The sequence below is a fragment of the Dermochelys coriacea genome, chromosome 7, assembly GCF_009764565.3.
Source record: "Dermochelys coriacea isolate rDerCor1 chromosome 7, rDerCor1.pri.v4, whole genome shotgun sequence".
In the NCBI taxonomy this organism is placed as follows: Eukaryota; Metazoa; Chordata; order Testudines; family Dermochelyidae; genus Dermochelys; species Dermochelys coriacea.
Window position 1 is genome coordinate 30,125,053 of NC_050074.1, and position 13,674 is coordinate 30,138,726.

Consider the following 13,674-nt stretch of genomic DNA (forward strand, 5'->3'; position numbering starts at 1 on the left):
CAAGACCCCTGGGTTGTTCCCTGGTATGGATCTGTGCCTGTCTCTCTGGCATGGGAATGTCATGGAGACTCCCAGTGGGATGCTGCAGTTGGGGAGGGAGTGTTGTGGTGCCCCCCGGAGGGATAGATCCAGACCTCACAGTGACCCTCAATGGCTGGCTCCCTAACGCTGGGGGTGGCCCTTCCCATCGTATCATTTGGCAGCTCCCTCTGGAACTTGGTGGATACATCAAGGACTGGGGGAGGGGTGGTGTCCTTGCCCCATCCTGCCAGGCAGGGGCATGGGCAGGATGCAAGGGCAATTGTGTGGCCATTAATCACCAAGGATCTTAGCCCAGTGGGCAGAGAAACCCCTTTGTGTGGGCCCCCTCACTCTCTTGTTAGAGGGGACAGAGGGGCACAGCCCTCCTGGCCTAGGGGGGCCAGACCCTGCCAGCCGGCCCCAAGCCCAGCCCTGGGGAAGGAGACCCTGTAAACATTTAACCCTGTAATCACTCCCCCATGGGTCTTCAACACCCCCTGCCCCTCCAGGGGCCAGCAGCTTCCAGCTCAGAGCCAAACCCTCCCCCACTTCAACCCACTTGGGGACGTATGGAGACCCCCCATCTGAGTCCATCTGTCTATGCCTGCTTCTGCCTGTCTGTTCTTACACATGTCCACTGCCCACAGCTCAACGATGTGGAGCCCTCCAAAGGGGACTAGAGATGTGTGCCCTAAAGCTCTCAGCCAGAGGGGTCCCTCTATAGACAGCCCCTGCTCACCACCCCAGAGGCAGCCGCATTCGGGGGGAGGGATAACTCAGTGGTTTGAGCATTGGCCTGCTAAACCCAGGGTTGTGAGTTCAATCCCTGAGGGGGCCATTTAGGGATCTGGGACAAAAAATGGGGATTGGTCCTGCTTTGAGCAGGGGGTTGGACTAGATGACCTTCTGAGGTCCCTTCCCAACCCTGATATTCTATGACTCTATGATCTCAGCACTGAGCAAAGAGTCCCGGTATAAACATTCCCCCCCACCCCCGCATACCCCATCCGAAAAGTGGCTGCACCTCAGTGCCAGGAGAGGGATCTCACTATAAATAGTCCTTGCACCCTACCCCAGAGGTGCCTGCATTTCAGCACTGGGAGAGGGGTCACTGATGGGCCCCCCCCCATCATTCCAGCCTTGGCCTCCCCGTCCCAGCCTTGCTGGAGCCCCTCAATTTCAACCAGCAGCCTCCTGCTAGCCCAGCCATGGGTGGTCTGCCCCCACCCCACCTACCTCTGCTCCTCATTCACTGTAGCTTAATATTGGACCCAAAGCCACAGGAACCTTTCAAGTCTAGCAGGGTCATGATACAGGTGCAATCATTCATTCATGTCAAAAGTGCCAGATCAGCAGCTCCCAGCCCCCCAGCTGTAACCCACTAGACCCCCATGCCCCTCCCAGAGCTGGGAACAGAACCCAGGAGTCCTGGCTTCCAGCCCTCCTGCTGTAACCCACTAGACCCCTTCCAAACCTGGGAATAGAACATGACCTTGAAATGTTCTTTAAGATCTCGATTATGTGGTGAGTGGAGCCATGCAGGGGCAGGGCAGGGCTGTCTTGGGGCATCAGAGGAATGGATGGGGTGTGCCCCTCCATGCACAGAGAGGCTAGGCCAGGGCAGGGACTGGCATGAAGGGGTGTCTCTGTCAAGGTTGCGGGGCACAGACACCCCCTGTGGTCCCCCCGGCTGCCCAGCTCTGGCCTGCACTGCCCAGTCTGGACACAAGAGGGCACAGGCTTCTCCCCCTTCCTCCCAACAGGCAGAACCAGTGTGTGCTGAGCCCACTCTGCCCCAGCCCCATGGAGTGGGGCAGGCGGTGACCTGAGCCCCTAGAAGGAAAGGAAAACGAAATCCTTGAAACCTTGATTCTTCCTAATAGCTCCTCAGAGCAAATCCCCTGCTGGGAAGCCTTCATCAGAGGAACACGGAGCGAATAGCTGAGAACAGAATAGAACCCAGGAGTCCGGGCTCCCACTCCCACTCACTGCCTTGGCATGAGGCAGGAGGCCAAGTTGCAGAAAATTGTCTTCTTCCCTGCAGCCTCACTGGCATAGAGATCCCTGGGGACGTCACTCCCGTATTGCTTGTGCTGTGCACTGTGGGGAGAGCTCGTCCGTCCCATCTGCAGGTGCAGGGTGAAAGGGGAGCTGCCAGGGCAGCTCGATCCCAGTGGGATGCCCAGCCAGCATGCCACAAGCTCACATGTATGCAGGGTGGCCCAGCTGGGCAGGCTGCTGTGGGGCTGGGAAAGCGGGGAGTGGGGAGGCAGCATATGTGGATGCTGCACCATGTCCTGCCTGGAGACCGGGACAGCTGCTTCTTGGGAGCCGGGCTGGCGTGGGCGGCTGGGGATCAGTGCCAAAGCTCATGGGCTGCGTGTGGAGGAAGGTAGCACTAGGAAATGGTCCCCCCGCTTCCTCCCAGGGCTGTGCCCCACCAGGGCTCCGGCACAGTCTGTATGTGAGCAGATCGCCCCAACCTCTGGGGTGCCCAGGAATCACCCCCCAAGGCCCTAGACCTCGTCTGCTGCTGGCCTGGAGGGGAACCACTTAACTCTCTGTTGGGTGCATGGGACCACCCACATGGGAGGGCACTCGGCTCCCCCCCGAGCACAGCAAAGACGCAGCCGGAGAGAGGGCTTGCTGGTTGCTGGCCCCTTTGCTGATCTGCTGAGTGACGGGAACAGCCTTAACTCAAACCATAATCGAGAGCGTCTGCCGGGGAGACACCGCTTGGACCCTAGAGAAGGGGATCCAGGGCCTTTCGCCTCCAGGGGCACCAGCTCTGACCTCACCTTTCCCCTGGGGGGGCACTAATGCCAACCCAGCCCCAGGGTGGGGAGGGGGCAGGCTGGCTGGTTCAGGGTGGGCGAGGAATGGGATCCAGGCCGTTTCCACTCTAGGGAGCCCTTGCCCCAATTCAGCCCTGGGGCAGGAGGACTGGCTGAGAGGGCCGCAGCCCCCATGGGACTGACTGCAGCAGGAGCCCCTCCCCAAGCACCAGTTCCCACATGCGCCTTCCCAAGATGAGTCACTGTCTGTTTCCAGCTTCTGCTGCAGAACAAGCAGCTATTTATACTGGCCTCCTCTCTGAGGCTGCTCTGCAACCCCCCCCCCCAGCCCCAGATTCCAGCACTGTGGGTTGGGGGGTGGGGAAGGGACCTGGGACCCCTGAGTCCAGTGGGGTCTAGGAGTTGGAGTAGGGGGGTCAGGAGTCAGGACTCCTGGGTTCTATCCTGGGGGAATGGGAGAGGGATCTAGAGGTTAGAGCAGCGGGGATGGAACGGGTTCTCTTTGCTGTCCTGCCATGAGAACATAGATGAGCCATTCCCCTCCCTGTGCTTCTGTTTCCCCTGTGGGGTGAGTGAGTGTGCGGGGCTGTGTGACCCTCAAGGGGCGGATCCCAGACTACTAGCTCGCTCTGCCGTCCTGCCTTGGATCCACAGCCCCCTAACATACCCACCCCTGTATGGCAGACTCAGCCCAGCCCCAGGGAGCCTGCAGAGACACTGCCCCCCGCCCCCCCCCCCATGGGTGTGATGATTCTGCCAGATTTCAGCCCAGCTCGCTGTCCTCCTGGGCACATATAATTGGCCCCCTTGATCTGACCAAGGTGCGGAGGCCCAGACCCCTGGAGAGGTCCCTGCAGGGCAGGGGGTGCCAAGTTTGCCTGCCAGATAAAGGGTGGATTTACCCCTTGTCCTGTCAGGGAGTTGGTCCCTCACTCCCCATTCCAGACACACACCCCATTGTCCTCGGCCCCAGATCCGGTATCAATTCCCAGCTGCCCCCCCCATAGCGGGAGTTTCCAGCCACAATGACGGCTTTGTGGACCAGGCGGTAATGTGAGACACCCCACTGCCCCTGCCTGGCACCGTCCCCGGGTACCCTTCCCCCATGCTGCAGCCCTGCAAGGTGCACAACCCGGGGAGAGGGTGCACGGGGTGTGTGCATGTGTGTGTGCAGGAGGAAGGGTAGGTGTGCATGCATGAGTGTGCAGGTGTGATTGTGCACATACAGGAGCAAAATGGGCTGTTGTGTGAGTGCGTACATGACAGAGTGTGTGTGTTGAAGTGTGTGTGGCAGACTGTGTGTGCAGGCCCCAGTGTGTGTTTGGGAGGGTGACAGAATGTGTGATGCTTGCTGTGCACTGACGTGCATGTGGTGATGGTGATGATGGTTGTGCTGAGGATGTGACTCTGTGTGTGTGTGTGTGTTTGTGTGTGTGTGTGTGTGTGCTGTCCTCCACTGAGCTGGTTGTGTGTGTAGCAGGGAAGCGGGGGGGGTCTGTGTGTGCTCCTCTCCCCTCTTACTGAATCCCGGCTACAGTGAAATGTAGGGCAGCAGGGGGTGCGCACGACAGAGGGGTGTGCATATGGGTCTGTGTGTGTAGGCAGGTTGTCCTGGTCTGTGTGTGTAATGGTGAGTAGGTGTGTAAGTGTGTGCAGTGTGCATGTGTAACTGTGTGATGTGTGTGTGTAGTGGGGAAGGCCTATGTGCCGTGTGTATAGTGATGTGTTTGTAGCGGTGTGCAGTGTGTGTGCGCACAGTGTGTGTGTAGTGTGGGGTGTAGCAGTGTGTGTAGCTGGTACAGTGTATGGTTAGCGAGGGTGTAGGAGTGTGCAGTTTGAGTGTAGTGGTGTGGGGGGGCATAGCAGTGTGAAGTGTGTGTGAATAGCAGTGTGCAGCGTGTGTTCAAGTGTCGGTGTGTGTAGCCATGTGTAACTGTGTGCAGTATGTGTGCAGCTGTGTGCGCAGTGTGTGTGTACCAATGTTCAGTGTGTTTAGCTGTGTGCAATGTGTGTAGCTGTGTGTATAGCAGTGTGCAGCTGTGTACAGTGTGTGTGTAACTATATGCAGCAGTGTGCAGTACGTTTATAGCAGGGTGTATCTCTCTGTGTGTAGCTCTATGTATGTGTGGCAGTGTAGTGTATGTGTAGCAATGTGCTGTGTGCAGTCAGTGTGTAGCTGAGTTAAGTGGGTATATGTAGCAGTGTCTATAGCTGTGTGTATAGCAATGTGTAATGTGTAGCAGTATGCAGTGTGTGTAGCTGTGTGCAGTGTGAGTAGCTGTGTGCACAGAGACACGTGTGTAGCTCTGTGAGTCTGTAGCTGTGTGCACAGTGCAGTGTGTAGCTGTGTGCAGTGGAGTGCGTGTGCAGCTCTGTGTTTGTGTAGCTGTGTGCACAGGGCAGTGTGTGTGTAGCTGTATTCACAGTGCAGTGTGTGTAGCTGTGTGCAGTATGTGTGTAGCTGTGTGCACAGTGCAGTGTGTGTGGCTCTGTGTGTATAGCTGTGCACAGCACAGTGTGTGTGTAGCTGTGTGTGTGTGTAGCACTGGGTGTAACTGTGTGCACAGTGCAGTGTGTGTAGCTGTGTGTGTGTAGCAGTGTGTGTAGCTGTGTGCACAGTGCAGTGTGTGTGTAGCTCTGTGTGTATAGCAGTATGTGTAGCTGTGTGCACAGCGCAGTGTGTGTATAGCTCTGTGTTTGTGTAGCGGTGTGCACAGTGTGTGTGTAGCAGTGTGTAGCTGTGTGCACAGTGCAATGTGTGTGTAGCTGTGTGCAGTGTGTGTCTAGCTGTTTGCACAGTGCAGTGTGTGTATAGCTCTGTGTTTGTGTAGCGGTGTGCACAGTGTGTGTGTAGCAGTGTGTAGCTGTGTGCACAGTGCAATGTGTGTATAGCTGTGTGCAGTGTGTGTGTAGCTGTGTGCACAGTGCAGTGTGTGTAGCTCTGTGTGTATAGCAGTGTGTAGCTGTGTGCAGTGTGTGTGTAGCTGTGTGTGTAGCAGTGTGTGTAACTGTGTGCACAGTGCAGTATGTGTAGCAGTATGTATAGCAGTGTGTGTAGCTGTGTGCACAGTGCAGTGTGTGTGTAGCTGTGTGTGTGAATAGAAGTGTGTGTAGCTGTGTGCGCCATGCAGTGTGTATAGCTCTGTGTGTGTAGCAGTGTGTGTAGCTGTGTGCAGTATGTGTGTAGCTGTGTATATAGCAGTGGGTGTAGCTGTGTGCACAGTGTAGTGTGTGTGTAGCTCTGTGTGTGTAGATGTGTGCACCATGCAGTGTGTATAGCTCTGTGTGTGTAGCAGTGTGTAGCTGTGTGCACAGCGCAGTGTGTGTAGCTGTGTGTGTGTGTGTAGCAGTGTGTGTAGCTGTGTGCACAGTGCAGTGTGTGTGTAGCTGTGTGTGTGTAGCAGTGTGTGTAGCTGTGTGCACAGCGCAGTGTGTGTAGCTGTGTGTGTGTGTAGCAGTGTGTGTAGCTGTGTGCACAGCACAGTGTATGTGTAGCTCTGTATGTGTAGCTGTGTGTAGCTGTGTGCACAGCGCAGTGTGTGTGTAGCTGTGTGTGTGTAGCAGTGCGTGTAGCTCTGTGCACAGCGCAGTATGTGTGTAGCTGTGTGTGTGTAGCAGTGTGTGTAGCTGTGTGCACAGCGCAGTGTGTGTGTAGCTGTGTGTGTTTAACAGTGCGTGTAGCTGTGTGCACAGCGCAGTGTGTGTGTAGCAGTGCATGTAGCTGTGTGCACAGCGCAGTGTGTGTAGCTGTGTGTGTGTGTAGCAGTGTGTGTAGCTGTGTGCACAGTGCAGTGTGTGTGTAGCTGTGTGTGTTTAGCAGTGCGTGTAGCTGTGTACACAGCGCAGTGTGTGTGTAGCAGTGCGTGTAGCTGTGTGCACAGCGCAGTGTGTGTGTAGCTGTGTGTGTGTAGCAGTGTGTGTAGCTGTGTGCACAGCGCAGTGTGTGTGTAGCTGTGTGTGTGTGTAGCAGTGTGTGTAGCTGTGTGCACAGCACAGTGTATGTGTAGCTGTGTGCACAGCGCAGTGTGTGTGTAGCTGTGTGTGTGTGTAGCAGTGTGTGTAGCTGTGTGCACAGCGCAGTGTTTGTGTAGCTGTGTGTGTGTAGCAGTGCGTGTAGCTGTGTGCACAGCACAGTGTGTGTGTAGCAGTGCGTGTAGCTGTGTGCACAGCGCAGTGTGTGTAGCTGTGTGTGTGTGTAGCAGTGCGTGTAGCTGTGTGCACAGCGCAGTGTGTGTGTAGCTGTGTGTGTGTGTAGCAGTGCGTGTAGCTGTGTGCACAGCGCAGTGTGTGTGTAGCTGTGTGTGTAGCAGTGCGTGTAGCTGTGTGCACAGCGCAGTGTGTGTGTAGCTGTGTGTGTGTGTAGCAGTGTGTGTAGCTGTGTGCACAGCGCAGTGTTTGTGTAGCTGTGTGTGTGTGTAGCAGTGCATGTAGCTGTGTGCACAGCGCAGTGTGTGTGTAGCTGTGTGTGTAGCAGTGTGTGTAGCTGTGTGCACAGCGCAGTGTGTGTGTAGCTGTGTGTGTGTGTAGCAGTGTGTGTAACTGTGTGCACAGTGCAGTATGTGTAGCAGTATGTATAGCAGTGTGTGTAGCTGTGTGCACAGTGCAGTGTGTGTGTAGCTGTGTGTGTGAATAGCAGTGTGTGTAGCTGTGTGCGCCATGCAGTGTGTATAGCTCTGTGTGTGTAGCAGTGTGTGTAGCTGTGTGCAGAGTGTGTGTAGCTGTGTATATAGCAGTGGGTGTATCTGTGTGCACAGTGTAGTGTGTGTGTAGCTCTGTGTGTGTAGCTGTGTGCACCATGCAGTGTGTATAGCTCTGTGTGTGTAGCAGTGTGTGTAGCTGTGTGCACAGCGCAGTGTGTGTGTAGCTGTGTGTGTGTGTAGCAGTGTGTAGCTGTGTGCACAGCGCAGTGTGTGTAGCTGTGTGTGTGTGTGTAGCAGTGTGTGTAGCTGTGTGCACAGTGCAGTGTGTGTAGCTGTGTGTGTAGCAGTGTATGTAGCTGTGTGCACAGCACAGTGTATGTGTAGCTCTGTGTGTGTAGCAGTGTGTAGCTGTGTGCACAGCGCAGTGTGTGTGTAGCTGTGTGTGTGTAGCAGTGCATGTAGCTGTGTGCACAGCGCAGTGTGTGTGTAGCTGTGTGTGTGTGTAGCAGTGTGTGTAGCTGTGTGCACAGTGCAGTGTGTGTAGCTGTGTGTGTTTGACAGTGCGTGTAGCTGTGTGCACAGCGCAGTGTGTGTGTAGCAGTGCGTGTAGCTGTGTGCACAGCGCAGTATGTGTGTAGCTGTGTGTGTGTGTAGCTGTGTGCACAGCGCAGTGTGTGTGTAGCTGTGTGTGTTTAGCAGTGCGTGTAGCTGTGTGCACAGCGCAGTGTGTGTGTAGCAGTGCATGTAGCTGTGTGCATAGCGCAGTGTGTGTGTAGCTGTGTGTGTGTAGCAGTGTGTGTAGCTGTGTGCACAGCGCAGTGTGTGTGTAGCTGTGTGTGTGTGCAGCAGTGTGTGTAGCTGTGTGCACAGCGCAGTGTTTGTGTAGCTGTGTGTGTGTAGCAGTGCGTGTAGCTGTGTGCACAGCGCAGTGTGTGTGTAGCAGTGCGTGTAGCTGTGTGCACAGCGCACTGTGTGTGTAGCTGTGTGTGTGTAGCAGTGCGTGTAGCTGTGTGCACAGCACAGTGTGTGTGTAGCTGTGTGTGTGTAGCAGTGCGTGTAGCTGTGTGCACAGCGCAGTGTGTGTGTAGCTGTGTGTGTAGCAGTGCGAGTAGCTGTGTGCACAGCGCAGTGTGTGTGTAGCTGTGTGTGTGTGTAGCAGTGCGTGTAGCTGTGTGCACAGCGCAGTGTTTGTGTAGCTGTGTGTGTGTAGCAGTGCATGTAGCTGTGTGCACAGCGCAGTGTGTGTGTAGCTGTGTGTGTGTAGCAGTGTGTGTAGCTGTGTGCACAGCGTAGTGTGTGTGTAGCTGTTTGTGTGTGTAGCAGTGTGTGTAGCTGTGTGCACAGTGCAGTGTGTGTGTAGCTGTGTGCACAGTGCAGTGTGTGTGTAGCTGTGTGTGTGTGTAGCAGTGTGTGTAGCTGTGTGCACAGCACAGTGTTTGTGTAGCAGTGTGTGTGTGTAGCAGTGTGTGTAGCTGTGTGCACAGCACAGTGTATGTGTAGCTGTGTGCACAGCGCAGTGTGTGTGTAGCTGTGTGTGTGTGTTGCAGTGTGTGTAACTGTGTGCACAGCGCAGTGTGTGTGTAGCTGTATGTGTGAATAGCAGTGTGTGTAGCTGTGTGCGCCATGCAGTGTGTATAGCTCTGTGTGTGTAGCAGTGTGTGTAGCTGTGTGCAGTGTGTATGTAGCTGTGTATATAGCAGTGGGTGTAGCTGTGTGCACAGTGTAGTGTGTGTGTAGCTCTGTGTGTGTAGATGTGTGCACCATGCAGTGTGTGTAGCTGTGTGTGTAGCAGTGCATGTAGCTGTGTGCACAGCGCAGTGTGTGTGTAGCTGTGTGTGTGTGTAGCTGTGTGCACAGCGCAGTGTTTGTGTAGCTGTGTGTGTGTGTAGCAGTGTGTGTAGCTGTGTGCACAGCGCAGTGTGTGTGTAGCTGTGTGTGTGTGTAGCAGTGTGTGTAACTGTGTGCACAGCGCAGTGTGTGTGTAGCTTTGTGTGTGTAGCACTGTGTGTAGCTGTGTGCACAGCGCAGTGTTTGTGTAGCTGTGTGTGTGTAGCAGTGCGTGTAGCTGTGTGCACAGCGCAGTGTGTGTGTAGCAGTGCGTGTAGCTGCGTGCACAGCGCAGTGTGTGTGTAGCTGTGTGTGTAGCAGTGCGTGTAGCTGTGTGCACAGCGCAGTGTGTGTGTAGCTGTGTGTGTGTGTAGCAGTGCGTGTAGCTGTGTGCACAGCGCAATGTTTGTGTAGCTGTGTGTGTGTAGCAGTGCATGTAGCTGTGTGCACAGCGCAGTGTGTGGGTAGCTGTGTGTGTAGCAGTGCGTGTAGCTGTGTGCACAGCGCAGTGTGTGTGTAGCAGTGCGTGTAGCTGTGTGCACAGCGCAGTATGTGTGTAGCTGTGTGTGTGTGTAGCTGTGTGCACAGCGCAGTGTGTGTGTAGCTGTGTGTGTTTAGCAGTGCGTGTAGCTGTGTGCACAGTGCAGTGTGTGTGTAGCAGTGCATGTAGCTGTGTGCACAGCGCAGTGTGTGTGTAGCTGTGTGTGTGTAGCAGTGTGTGTAGCTGTGTGCACAGCGCAGTGTGTGTGTAGCTGTGTGTGTGTGTAGCAGTGTGTGTAGCTGTGTGCACAGCACAGTGTATGTGTAGCTGTGTGCACAGCGCAGTGTGTGTGTAGCTGTGTGTGTGTGTAGCAGTGTGTGTAGCTGTGTGCACAGCGCAGTGTTTGTGTAGCTGTGTGTGTGTAGCAGTGCGTGTAGCTGTGTGCACAGCGCAGTGTGTGTGTAGCAGTGCGTGTAGCTGTGTGCACAGCGCACTGTGTGTGTAGCTGTGTGTGTGTGTAGCAGTGCGTGTAGCTGTGTGCACAGCGCAGTGTGTGTGTAGCTGTGTGTGTGTAGCAGTGCGTGTAGCTGTGTGCACAGCACAGTGTGTGTGTAGCTGTGTGTGTGTAGCAGTGCGTGTAGCTGTGTGCACAGCGCAGTGTGTGTGTAGCTGTGTGTGTAGCAGTGCGTGTAGCTGTGTGCACAGCGCAGTGTGTGTGTAGCTGTGTGTGTGTGTAGCAGTGCGTGTAGCTGTGTGCACAGCGCAGTGTTTGTGTAGCTGTGTGTGTGTGTAGCAGTGCATGTAGCTGTGTGCACAGCGCAGTGTGTGTGTAGCTGTGTGTGTGTAGCAGTGTGTGTAGCTGTGTGCACAGCGTAGTGTGTGTGTAGCTGTGTGTGTGTGTAGCAGTGTGTGTAGCTGTGTGCACAGTGCAGTGTGTGTGTAGCTGTGTGTGTGTGTAGCAGTGCGTGTAGCTGTGTGCACAGCGCAGTGTTTGTGTAGCTCTGTGTGTGTGTAGCAGTGCATGTAGCTGTGTGCAGAACGCAGTGTGTGTGTAGCTGTGTGTGTGTAGCAGTGTGTGTAGCTGTGTGCACAGCGCAGTGTGTGGGTAGCTGTGTGTGTGTAGCAGTGGGTGTAGCTGTGTGCACAGCGCAGTGTGTGGGTAGCTGTGTGTGTGTGTAGCAGTGCATGTAGCTGTGTGCACAGCGCAGTGTGTGGGTAGCTGTGTGTGTGTAGCAGTGGGTGTAGCTGTGTGCACAGCGCAGTGTGTGGGTAGCTGTGTGTGTGTGTAGCAGTGCATGTAGCTGTGTGCACAGCGCAGTGTGTGTGTAGCTGTGTGTGTAGCAGTGCGTGTAGCTGTGTGCACAGCGCAGTGTGTGTAGCTGTGTGTGTGTGTAGCAGTGCGTGTAGTAGTGTGCACAGCGCAGTGTTTGTGTAGCTGTGTGTGTGTGTAGCAGTGCATGTAGCTGTGTGCACAGCGCAGTGTGTGTGTAGCTGTGTGTGTGTAGCAGTGTGTGTAGCTGTGTGCACAGCACAGTGAATGTGTAGCTGTGTGCACAGTGCAGTGTGTGTGTAGCTGTGTGTGTGTGTAGCAGTGTGTGTAACTGTGTGCACAGTGCAGTATGTGTAGCAGTATGTATAGCAGTGTGTGTAGCTGTGTGCACAGTGCAGTGTGTGCGTAGCTGTGTGTGTGAATAGCAGTGTGTGTAGCTGTGTGCACCATGCAGTGTGTATAGCTCTGTGTGTGTAGCAGTGTGTGTAGCTGTGTGCAGTGTGTATGAAGCTGTGTATATAGCAGTGGGTGTAGCTGTGTGTACAGTGTAGTGTGTGTGTAGCTCTGTGTGTGTAGCTGTGTGCACCATGCAGTGTGTGTAGCTGTGTGTGTGTAGCAGTGCATGTAGCTGTGTGCACAGCGCAGTGTGTGTGTAGCTGTGTGTGTGTAGCAGTGTGTGTAGCTGTGTGCACAGCGCAGTGTTTGTGTAGCTGTGTGTGTGTGTAGCAGTGTGTGTAGCTGTGTGCACAGCACAGTGTATGTGTAGCTGTGTGCACAGCGCAGTGTGTGTGTAGCTGTGTGTGTGTGTAGCACTGTGTGTAGCTGTGTGCACAGCGCAGTGTGTGTGTAGCTGTGTGTGTGTAGCAGTGCGTGTAGCTGTGTGCACAGCGCAGTGTGTGTGTAGCTGTGTGTGTGTGTAGCAGTGCGTGTAGCTGTGTGCACAGCGCAGTGTTTGTGTAGCTGTGTGTTTGTGTAGCAGTGCATGTAGCTGTGTGCACAGCGCAGTGTGTGTGTAGCTGTGTGTGTGTGTAGCACTGTGTGTAGCTGTGTGCACAGCGCAGTGTGTGTGTAGCTGTGTGTGTGTGTAGCAGTGCGTGTAGCTGTGTGCACAGCACAATGTGTGTGTAGCAGTGCGTGTAGCTGTGTGTGCAAGGCCCGCGTGCTGCGTGCGGGGCTCGGTGCGGGGAGGACGCGGCCACATGACCCCACAAAGGACGCGGCTCCGGCTCCCTCCCTCGCTCGCCTTCCCAATTTCCCCGGCTCCGCTGCCCGCACGCAGGCGGCAACATGGCGATGGGGCGCCCCCCGGCCGGTCGCTAGCGCGGGGACCCCGCTCCGCTCCGGCCCGCCCGGGGAGCGATGCTGCCGAGGCGCGCCCGGGACACTTCCCCGCCCCTCGCCGCCTGCGCTCGCCCGGCCGGTGATGGACTGAGACCCGCCGGCTCCCCGCACTCCCAGCACGGGGTGAGTATGCGGCCCCGGCGGGGGGGTTCCCCCGCAGCGCCCCCCCCCGCCCCCGCAGCGAGGCACCGTGTGGCTTTCAGCCCGGGCTGCGGGTTCGTTCCCTCGTCCTTGCATTGACTGGGGGGCTCGCCATGGGGGGCTGCTTTGAACCCCACTAATAGCTCTGCTGTTTTTAATAATCTCTTCCAGACCCCCCCCTTCCTGGTTTACCCCCCCCCCCACCCGCCTGGCTGATTGGGGCTATTTTGATGTGATGTTTCTTTGGCCGCTGGAGGGAGGGGGGGTGTCGCTGTGCCGGGCAAACGTGGTGAAATGCTGGGGAGTTCCCATCCCTTGGCACCCAGGCACAAAGTGTGGCAGGGGCGAATGGCCATGCCCAGGGGCAGATGCTTTTCCAGCCCCAGCGCTGTGTGTGTGCAAATGAGAGTCCCCCGGCATCTGCGTGTGCCAGCCTTGGTGCACCACGCAGCTGATCTCTGCCCCCTCCGTGCCCCAAGGCAGAGATGTGGGCACCTTTGCTGCCCTGTGGCTTCAGAGCGGCCCCCAGAATGTGTGTGCGCAGAGCAGAAAGCGGGGCAGGCCTGCTCTTTGCACCGCCACATCCATCACACCACCCAAACTAACCTCTCACTGGAAACAACGGCAGCACCCATGGGAGAGAGAAAGATGGGAGAGGGATTCCGGCTGGTTGAGCAGACGCAGCTTCCCTGGAGCAGAGATGCTCAGGACCTTTGAAAATTGGGCCTGTCAATTGCCAGACATACCCCCACTCCCTCTGCATATCTATCACCATGCCCCCCCCCGCCTCTCTATATCTCTATCGCCGTATCCCCACTCTCCAGTATCCTCAGGAAGGACCCGGGGGTGAGACTGAGCCCAGTGTTTGCTGGCAGGATAGACCCCCTCCGAGATGGGGCATTAGGAATAAAAGGAGAAACAAGGACTCCGTGAGTTAAATCAAGACACCATGTGCTTCAGAGATGTGCATGCATCTGCATACATGTATGTGCAGCTGTGTGTTGTGTTTGTGTGTGAACCTGTGTACATTTGTCCCCAGGTGCGTGCATGCCTGTTCTGTGTGCATGTGCACACACACATACACCTGGCATGGAGTTTCACACGGACATGGCAGGGGCTGGAGGTTATTTCCATTGTTGGCCTATTCAGGTTAAGGAG

General features: G+C 55.8%; 1 protein-coding gene across 2 annotated transcripts in view; it reads left to right on the forward strand.

Moving 5' to 3' along the window:
• Positions 1-12,114: 12,114 nt before the first annotated feature.
• Positions 12,115-13,674, forward strand: part of GAL3ST3 (galactose-3-O-sulfotransferase 3) — a 38,527-nt gene continuing 36,967 nt past the window's right edge. Inside the window, exon 1 of one of the 2 annotated variants that reach the window (XM_038408248.2) lies at positions 12,115-12,498. The gene's annotated coding sequence lies outside the window, so the exon portion shown is untranslated. The remainder of the gene's footprint in view (positions 12,499-13,674) is intronic. The other variant, XM_038408252.2, reaches the window with a different exon arrangement.